Here is a 10,822-nt window from a genome sequence, read left to right as displayed (position 1 = left end):
CTGATAGCATTTATTGACTATATAGTCTGTGCCCCTAATGGTCCTATAGTGGAAATCTATATGGTCCTATATGGAAATCTGCTTTGTGTCAGTTCTGCATCACTTCTTTTGGGATTCTGTTTCTCCCAAGGTAATGTGGTTCAGTGGGACCTCATCTGGCTGTAATTACCTTTCACACTATAGGGACAAGCTCTTCACTCACTCTGACTAGTTCAATTTTTTTTTTCTTCTAGACCTATTAATTGGTTCAGTGTTCATTCTAAAGCCCAAACACGACCAATCAATGCCATTTGGGTGATCAAGTATGGATGTTGAGGGGGAGGGATTTGTGATGATTGTTGTCATCATCTTCTCTTTCTTTCTTTTTCTTTTTTTCTGGAATCACCATGAGGATGATGTAAACCTAGAGATACTACTGGTAGCCATTTTTATCACCAAGTGATAACAGAGATGGCCTGAGAATGAAGCCAAGAAAGAGCACCACAGAACTAAGAGAGTAAGTGAAATGCGTATTGTAGCATCATTTGATCTTCTGAGCCAGGTTGCCCCCAAAGCAAACACTAACCTGAGACTTCACGGTGATGAGAGTTATTCTCCTTTTTTGGGCTGAATTAGTTTGATTTGGGTTCCTGTCACTTGCAACAGAAGAACAGCTTGTGGATACCTGAACATGTGGAAGTTCCTGGAGGGTGGTGCACCCAGGAACTTGCACATGTTCCAAGCAAGAGAAAGCATGGAAACTCTGCACCCCTTCCCCTCATTCCTCACCCTAGTATCTCTTCATCTGTATCCTTTGCAATATCCTTTATAATAAACCAGTCAACTTAAGTTATTTCCCTGAGTTCTGGGAGCTGCCTTAACAAATTAATTAAACCCAAAACAGGGGTCGTGGGAACCCCAACTTGAAGCCGCTTGGTCAGAACTTCTAGAAGTCCAGACTTGTGACTGGTGTCTTGGTGCAGGAGAGAAAGGGAGTCTTGGGGACTGACCCTATCTCCAGGTAGATAGTGTTGGAATTGAATTGGAGGATGCCCAACTGGTGTCTGCTGCTTGGTGTGTGGGGACGAATCTCCACATCTTTGTTACAAAAGTCTTCTGTGTTGATGATTGTTGTGGTGGTGTGAAAGCAGAAGAAAAGCAAAGTTTGAGAGAGTTTTTCCCTACACAGATAGTAACGACAGTGTGAGGAAGGCAGCAGTTGCTGGACTCTAGAAGGAGAGAGCTGTCAAGAGGGCTTCCTTGACAGGAGCTGTCTGTCACCGGGGAAAGCAGCCGGCCAGAGGTGAACTTGCAGGGAGGGAGCCTGGGAAATGACTGCTGAACCTCTGCTGAAGTCAGAGGGCGGATATCCCTTCCTGTAGTTGACACGGGTCAGCTTCCAAGGCTCAGAGCAGGTGGAGAATGCACCTGAAGGGGCATGATAGGGTTTGGCTGTGTCTCCACCCAAATCTCATCTTGAATTGTAGCTCCCATAGTTCTCACATGTCTGGGAGGAACGTGGTGGAAGGTAATTGAATAATGGGGACAGGTTTTTCCCATGATGTTCTGGTGATAGTGAATAAGTCTCACGAGAGCTGAGCTGATGGTTTTATAAAGGGGAGTTCCCCTGCATACGCTCTCTTCTTGCCTGCCACCATGTGAGATGAGACCTTACTCCTCCTTGCCTTGTGCCATGATTGTGAGACCTCTCCGGCCATATGGAGCTGTGAGTCAATTAAACCTCCTTCCTTTATAAATTAGTCATGGGTATGTCCTTATTAGCAGCATGAGAACAGACTAATACAGGGCAAATAAGAGATCCTCAGTGGAGGTGCATGCTGTCACTGTCCCTATATTATAGATGAGGAAATCAGGGCTCAGTGAGGCCACAGTGATAATGGGCCAAAGATTGTATCAATCAGTAGCAAAGACAGATGGCAACTCAGTTCCCCGACCATAAAGCTGTGCTCACCGTAGTCATCCTGGCCCTGGGGCTTTTGGCTGGACCTGTTTGCCTCTGAAAAGAGACCCACAGGCCTGTGTGCCAGGCTGGAGGATGGGGACAGACATCGATTGGGCTTCTCCTTCTTGCCAGGCACTGTGCTAGGCATTTAACCCACAACAGGCCTATTGAGATAGGTGTTGCTGATTCCATTCTATATGTGAACAATCAGCCTCAGAGAGGCTAAGTAACTTGCTCAAGGGTACACAGCTGATGAAGATACTGACCTAGGTTCCAGAGGTCAGATTCCAGAATCCTTGATCTTTCCATTATATCCTGGGGCAGAGACCTAAGGAGCAGAAAGGGGAAAGGAGAGGGAGGGAGGGAGAGGCTGCTGTGCGAGTCATTTCGAGATGGTGGGCAGGAACGGGGGAGAATTCAGGTGGCAGCATCTTTCTTGGGCCCAGGAAGCATAAGGCATGTAGGCAGGAATCCCAGAGTGCCATCTGGAGTTCCAGAACATCCCTAAGCAGCCTTTATATCTGCAGGCCTGTGCTGGGCCGCAGACTCACATGAAAGCATAAAAGCCTTCTGCAGCAGATGGGAATTTGAAATCACGTGTTGTGAGCAGCCAGAGCCGGGAGCTGTGACTCCTGTGCGGCGCTGTCAGTATGTCTGAGACACTGCTTCTCGTCCTTCCTCCCCTGCCTGTCCTTTCCACTCTGAGTTTCTCCTCCCTCTCTCTCCTTTGCTTTCACTATTAAAATTTTATTTGATATATTTTTTATTTTATTTTAGCTTGAGTTTTCTCAAGTTTCCTCTGCCTCCTCCCTGGACAGGGAGACACATCTTCACTTTGTTCTTCAGGCCTCTCAAATTCAACGCGTTCAAGTAAAAATCCCTTTCTTCTCACTTAGCAAATCTGCCTCTCCTCGTTGTTGGTTTTGCATTTTGCCTTCTGGCACCGGATGCCTGGATGGAAAGCTGGGAAGAGCCAGCTTTGCTTCCTGCCTCCCCTCTCCTTTCCCTCCCTCCATCTCCAGTTGGTTTCCTCATCGCTCTTGGTGCCCCTTCTGCTTCCTCTGCCTGGTTTCCGCTCTCTTCATCTTTCACTGAAGCTCTTTAGATATTTTTGGAGCCGAGTCCCTGACTGCTTGGTCTCTTCTCTGCTTCCTCCAGCACATTGCCACAGATATCACTTGAAAACATTGTCCAGGTGATACCAACAGTTTTAGCAAGAAGAGAAAATGGAGGCATTTTCCAGGTGACTTTAGGAAGGAGAGTGTAGTGGGCAGGCTCACAGCCCCCAAAAGACTCCAGCCCTAATTCTGGGGGCATTGCATGTTAGTTACTTCCATGGCAAAAGGGACTTTGCAAAGGAAATCTAGGTTAGCAATGAGTTGACTTAAGATAGGGACATTATCCTGGATTAGCCAAGTAGGCTCAGTGTAATCACACAAGCCCTTAATTGCAGAAGGGGAATGCAGAAGGGAAAGTCAGAGAGATTTTAAGAACAGGAAGCATTCAAAGCTCTGTTGCTGGCTTGAAGATGGAGGGGATCCCAGGTCAAGGAAATGGGAACCTCAGTCCTACAACTGGAAGGAGCTGAATTCTTTCAGCAACCCGAGTGAGCTTGGAAGGGGCTTCAGCCTAGAGCCTCTAGAAGAGAATGCAGCTCTGCAGGCATCTTTTCAGCCTTGTTAGATCCTGAGCAGAGTTCAGCCATGCCATGCCAGACATCTGAGCTACAAAACCCTGATATAATGAATGGTTTTTGTTTGTAAGCCCCTAAATTTGTGGTACTTTGTTATGGCAGCCCCAGTACAAACTAATACAAATAGAAAACTAACACACACAAAAAAGCCAGAAAGATAAGTCAGAAACCAATAATAATGATTATGTTTATGGTTATGAGGGGACAGAAATAGGAAGGAGACATCACTGACACACAGGGAAATTAGCATACACTGAACATTTGCTGCGGACCAGACACCATGCCAAGTCCTTTGACTGCTATACCAGACCGGGATCTGAGTTGTAAGGAATAGAAAGGGTCTTTGGCTAATCTAAGCCAGAAAGAAAATATATGAAAGAATATAAGGCATCTCCCAGAAACTCCAAGAAGGCTTGAAAACAAGGCTTGGGAAATAGTTGGGAATATAGAGGAAGCAAGGTGGCCAGAACTCAGCCAAAATTGGACCATAGAGCCAGGGTGTTGGGTGGACCACAGCTACCCTGGCTGTCCCCTGGCATTGTGGCGGCTTTGCTACCACAGCCAGCTCTGGCCTTTGGCCATTGGGCATTGCTAGCGGTACCACTGCTCTAGAAAATGGGACGGTTCTGGTGAATACAGTATTGCCTAAATGGATCCTGCCTTGTCCCTGCATCTGTGGATCATTACTTTGAGATTTAAAACTCTGAGCAGGTGTGTCTGGCTGGGTCACAGGCCCAGAAGGTTCAACTGCTGTGCAGCCAAAAAATGACTCACAGAAAATGGCAAATCATCCTGTACCATCTCATTTAATCCACATAACAACCCAGCAGGGAACTACTATTATCCCCACTTAATAGATAAGGAAACCAAGGCTGCCAGGAAGGTGAAGCTCCTTTCCCAAGATCCTGAGCTTGTACAGGGCAGAGCTCAAACTTGAACTCAGGTCACCTACTTTATATGCACATCCTGTGGCCTCTTCTTGCAGTGACAGTCAAGTTTCAGATCCTTTCTGAGGAAAGAAGAGGCAGGTGGATTCTATCTGGTGCGTGGTTCAGAGAACTCTGGGGAGACAGGTTGAATGGGAGCAGTAGCTGGCCAAACAGCTCTGACCCATTTGCTTTTGAGGCTTGGGCATGGCAGAACTTTAATTATTTTTCCCTATTTAGTGAAATATGCTTTCAGACATCTGTTCTGAGTTGGTCCCCTTTTGTTAGTATATATTGTGTAGCATGGCCTACTCTCTCTCAACTTGAAATTTAGAGAAGGGATGTTGAGGCTCTGCTGATGAGACCACCACTGGGGAACCTCATCTTCTGTCTTGCCTCTCCTTGCCCCCTTTACTGTCCTTCTCCACCAAGCATTGCAAAGGAAATGAGACGGAATCCCACCCACCTGGGACTCTGCCTGGGTACGATGGACGCTAATCATAGAGACCAGTCTGTGGGTTAGGGGCTCCACCCAGTGCACTCAGTACTCTGAGCCCTATCTGGCATCCTTAACGCAGCTCTCTTCTCCTGCCCCATTATCCTCCCAGCTCTGAGCCAGGCCAGTGACAGAAAGAACAAAAAGAAGGCCTCGTTTGTAATCTATTTCCTGATTTGAGATATCTGGAGCAGGTCCAGTCATAGGCCACTGATTAAAAGTGGTTTAGTTACTGTCACTGGTGTGAGGACCAGGCTAAATGGAAACAAGCCAAGCTCAGGCTCCACAGAGAGGAAACCCCAATTCAAAAGTTCCCTGGGATGACCTCCAATAAAAACCATCTGTGAAGGTGACTTATGAGCACTGACAAGAATTGGTTCATTTAGGCGTTATTTATGATAAATATGCAATATATACGTATACTCAATATAGGTATACATTCAATATTCAAATATAGAAAATAAATATTCGATACATAAATATTCACTAGTTTTGCACACATGTAGGCCTATGCAGTAGAGTTTAGGAATTAAGCATGTGAACTCTTGATCACCTACTCTGTGCTAGGCATCTGACACACATGATCTCACTGAGTGTTCACATCACTCTCCGAGGAGGATATCGTTGTGAATATCACTGATATTTTACAGGTAGCAAAATGGAAAATAATAGCAGAGATAATGTAAGGGAAGTTGTTTTCATACATTATAAAGTACAGTGGGATGGTTGACTACAATTACTGCTAATTATGATTAATCATCATTATTAGTTTTAATAATTACTGAAATAGAGAGGGTTGATGTTAACCCATGTTACTAGGCCACAGCCAACCAGGGTGTCAGTCAGGAGGGACTGAAAGTTGAAGGACAGGGTCATTCCTGTCCAAGTGAGACCAAAACTCACTCCCTGTATCTATTTAGGCACACTCAGTCCTAGGTATTTTGCTCATATAACTCATCTGATCCTACAGCTGCCATAAGAGATAGAGACAATTACTCTTCTTTTACAATGGAAGAAGTTGACATGGAGAAAAAGAGTAGGCAGTTGTTCAAGTTCATATAGTCAATGGAGATTTGCACCCTGGCAGACTCCGGAGCCTGCTGGCTTTATCACTAAGCCAGTGAGCTCATTGCTGTACCACCAGCCTTAGTCACATTTCAGCAAGTGTGTAGGATTGCTAGACTTCACTCATAAAAGTATAGAATGCCTAATTAAACTTGGATTTACATAAGTGACAAGTAATTTTTTTAGTATAAGAGTCTCCCATGAGACATGGGCATGTGATAATGCGTGTAGAGTCTGTTAAACACCAGGCACATAATTGGTGTTCAAAAAGCCTCATTTCCTTCTCTTATGTCAGACTGCTAATTCCTACCCAACTCCGATATCTATGACTCTTCAGTATAAAATCCTAATTTCCAGCCGGGTACATCCTTTGATTATGTTCACCAGCCTCCCTTATTGCTTCCTTATAACTAGGTGCAGCCAAGTGACTAAGTTATTTTAAATGAAATGCAATCACAAGGGTGACTTAGAGTTTTAGAAAGTTTAGAAAGCTTTTAGAAAGTTAGAAAGTTTCCTTAAAAGGGAGGGGACAAACTCGTCTTCCTTCTTTTGGTCTTTCCCATTTCTCCCTTTATCTTGCCTGTAATGTAATGTACATGGAATGACTGGCATCTGGCCAGTCATCTTGGACCATAAGTTGACCTTGAGGATGAAGCCATTGCATGAGGTCAGTGAAGCAGAAAGACAGATGCCTGTATCCCTTCCTAATGACCATGGATCCACTATCCTTGCCAGGGACTGCCTATCTCTAGACATCTTTTGTGCATGACAGAAACAGGCTTCTTCTTCTGAAGTCTGATCTCTGTTAGTAGCAGTCAAATGTAATTCATAACTGATATGCATTATCCAGTAAATATTTCATATGTACCTATTATAAGCCAGACATTGTAATGGATTGTGGAAGTAAAAGAATGCCATTATGTAGCTCAAGGTCTTTTCAAACTTTCTTTATTTAAAATTTAGATCAGAGCCAGGAGCAACCTCAGCAACTTCTCAAATCAATTCATTCATTTTATATATTTAATATCTGTACTGCTTTTTGCCTCAGAGAATTTTGTAAGTCATTTTTCTCAGCTCATAGCACATAGTCATCATTAGTTCCTGTAAAGGCTCTCTCTCATTTTATTTTTTCCCTTTTTTCTGACTTCTATGTCCTACTCTCCCTACAATAAGTACTAACCCTAAAGTGTATATATATACATATATGTGTGTGCGTATATATATATATATATATATATATACGCACACACATATAAACAATTAATGAGGTTGTGTTCTTGTAAAATATTACCAGTCTGAGTCTGTAATTTTCACAAATGATAATATGCTCTAAACCTAATTCTTTTTAATTTTTTTCACTTAATACTATTTTTCTAATACAAATATATTACTAACAATAAAACTACTGAATGAAGCTTAAGATTTCTCTGCAAAATTTTTTGTTGTGTTGGTTTGTAGAGTATATCCCACTAAGGATGAATAGTTAGGATATTGTGTTCAAACATTTGTTTTTGATTTTGGAGTTAGTCTTTTCTCCCCTCTTTTTGGTTTAATTTATTTTAAATAAATTAAATAAACATAAATAAACCTAGTTCAAAAGACAAATCTAAATTAAAAATTCTACCCAGAGATGGCTTCTTCCCATCCCTACCCCTCCTTCCTATTTCCTTCCCCTCATAACCAGAAACATAATCATTATTACTGGATTCTGGTTTATGTTTCTGGCTTTTTTTGGATCAAAAGTAAACACATACATATTCTCATTTCTCTTTCTTATTTCATGAAATGTAGTGCACATATAAACACTGTTCTATACCTGGGCATATATATGCTGGAGTTATTCCAAACATATATGCTGGAATTATTACCAAGAATATATGCTGAAATTATTCCAAATCAGTAAATAGAAATTTTAAAAATCCTTTTTACATTTGCATAGTACTCCATTGTGACAATGTACAATAGTTTCTTCAACTAATTTCCTCTTGTTTGAAATTTAGGTTGCTTCCATTCTTTTATTACAGACAATACCATTGTGGATAACCCTGGATGCATGTTGTATTTGTGCAGATGCATTTCCAGGGTGGATTCCTGGTAATGGACTTGCAGGGTCAAAGCACAAATGCTACCTCACTTTATGAAATTAATATGGTTTTGCTGGGTCCCCATCCAAACTCATCTTGAATCTTAATCCCTGTAATCCCCATGTGTCGTGGGAGGGGCATGGTGGGAGGCAACTGAATCATGGGGATGTTTCCCCTATGCTGTTCTCATGATAGTGAGTGAGTTCTCACAAGATCTGATGGTTTTATAAGCGTCTGGCATTTCCCCTGCTGGCACTCATTCTCTCTCCTGCTGCCCTGTGAAGAGGTATCTTCCGTCATGACTGTAAGTTTCCTGAGGCCTCCCTAGCCATGTGGAACTGTGAGTCAATTAAACCTCTTTTCTTTATAAATTACCCAGTCTTCTTCATAGCAGCATGAGAATGGATTAATACAGAGATATTTTCAAATTCCCCTCTATAGGAGATGTATCATTTGCATCTCCTCAGCAATGTATAAGATGCCTGTTAATCCATAGTCCTGCCAACAGTGAAGTTGAACTTTTATATTTTTAACAATTGAATAGGTGAGAAATAGTATTTCAGTACAGATTTAATTTGCATTTTTTTCTCGTTATGAGAGAGGTTGTACATCTTTTCATGTGTTTCTGGATTGCTTGCTTGTTTTGCACGTTAATACTGCACCATTGAAATCTATCCACATTGCTCTGTGGATATATGGTTTGTTTTGCCTTTTTTGCTCCATTGCATTCCATAGACTACATTCATTACATATAACTTTAACTTGGTTATTTTTCCTAGCATCTTCCGTTACCATAAGCCATTACCATAAAACATGGGGAGAGATAATTTCTCTGGGATATGCATCTAGGAGGACATATGCACATTTAATTTCACTCAGGGCTGACAAATTTTTGTGAAATGTCTGTAACCATCTACCTTTCCACCAACATGGCATAAGAATTTTTACTTCAAATTTACTCATGTTACAGATAAGGCAGTGTGGCCTAGGTGGATCATAAATTTAGCCAATAAGAGCCAGGATTTGAACCTTGATCCTTCAGTCTACATTAATCATTGTTGACTAATGTCATATTCAATAAAAATGAATTAATTCAACAAACATTTATGGAGTGCTTACTGTACAGCAAGAAAGGTTCTGGGTACTGGAGATATAAGGAGGAGATTATAGTCTTAAGGTGTGCGGGGGGAGATCAGTAAATAATCAAATAGCGACAGTCAAGATTTGTATATCTCCATCTGCAAGTGTGCATATGTCACGTGGGTGGTCTGGGTGAAGTGGCCAAGCCAGCCTTTCTTCTGACTCTTGGCCAAGTCTGAACAGGATGAAGAGTAATTTTGCTCTTTTGCTTCACCAGATTCCTCTGCTGGTCACAGGCTCATTTTATAAGGCTTTGTGGGAACGTTTCCACATCTAGAAATGTTGGCCAAGTAGTCTGCCATGTTAATAAATTCTTTGGAAAGCTCAATCCACATACAGTTAGAGAAAAAGAAATATATTTGGATGGGTACATCATCCTCTGGTTTTGTCCTCAGGACTATGAATTTCTGATGAGAATTTAGAGAAATCAAGTTTCTCCTTTTGTAGTTTTATCTAATTTGGCTCCCATCATTTCTCACCTCTGTTAAAAGCAACTAGTTTGGACTGGAGCAGTGTCCCACACTTTTCAATGCCTGGGCCTTTTTTTCTTGAGACAGAATCTTGCTGTGCTGCCTAGGCTGAGTACAGTGGTGTAATCATAACTCACCGTAACCTCAAACTCCTGGGCTCAAGCAATCCTCCCACCTCAGCCTTAAAGTAGGCAGGACTACAGGCATGCACCACCACACTGGGCTAATTTTAAAATTTTTATCTTTTATTTTTAGTAGATATGAGATTTTGCTATGTTGCCCAGGCTGGTCTCAAACTCCTGGCCTCAAGTGATCCTCCTGCCTTGGTCTCCCAAAGCGCTGGGATTACAAGCATGAGCCAGCATGCCTGACCTCTTATTCCTTTTCTATCCATGTTTTCAAAGACATTATCTTCTGAATAAATCATTTGCTAATGACTACTGTTATTTTTCTGCTATTTATGATTCAGATATGTTTGATTGTGCAATAAAATCACATTTTAGAATTTCTTATGATGGCCCTGATAGCCAATCAGAGCTTCTAATTGGCGCCTGGTCATATGGTTTGGCTCTGTGCCCCACTCAAATCTCATCTCAAATTGTAATACCCTCATGTCAAGGGAGGGACCAGGTGGGAGGTAATTGGATCATGAGGGTGGTTTCCTCCATGCTGTTCTCATGATAGTGAGAGAGTTCTCACGAGATCTGATGGTTTTAAAAGGGGCAGTTTCCACTGCATGCTCTCTCTCTCCTGCTGCCTTGTGAAGAAGGTGCTTGCTTCTCCTTCACCTTCCACCATGATTATAAATTTTCTGAGGCCTCCCCAGCCATGTGAAACTGTGAGTCAATTAAACCTCTTCTCTTTATAAATTACCCAGTTTTGGGCTCCGTATCTCTGATTATCTCTCTCTCTATATGTATGTGTTTGTGTGAGTGTGTATACATATGGAGAGAGGGAGAGAATTGCATCTCAGGAATTCCTCTAATGTCACCTATGATTATCATCC

This window comes from Pan troglodytes, chromosome 10 (genome assembly GCF_028858775.2).
Source record: "Pan troglodytes isolate AG18354 chromosome 10, NHGRI_mPanTro3-v2.0_pri, whole genome shotgun sequence".
Classification (NCBI taxonomy): domain Eukaryota; kingdom Metazoa; phylum Chordata; class Mammalia; order Primates; family Hominidae; genus Pan; species Pan troglodytes.
Note: the sequence above shows the minus strand (reverse complement) of the source record.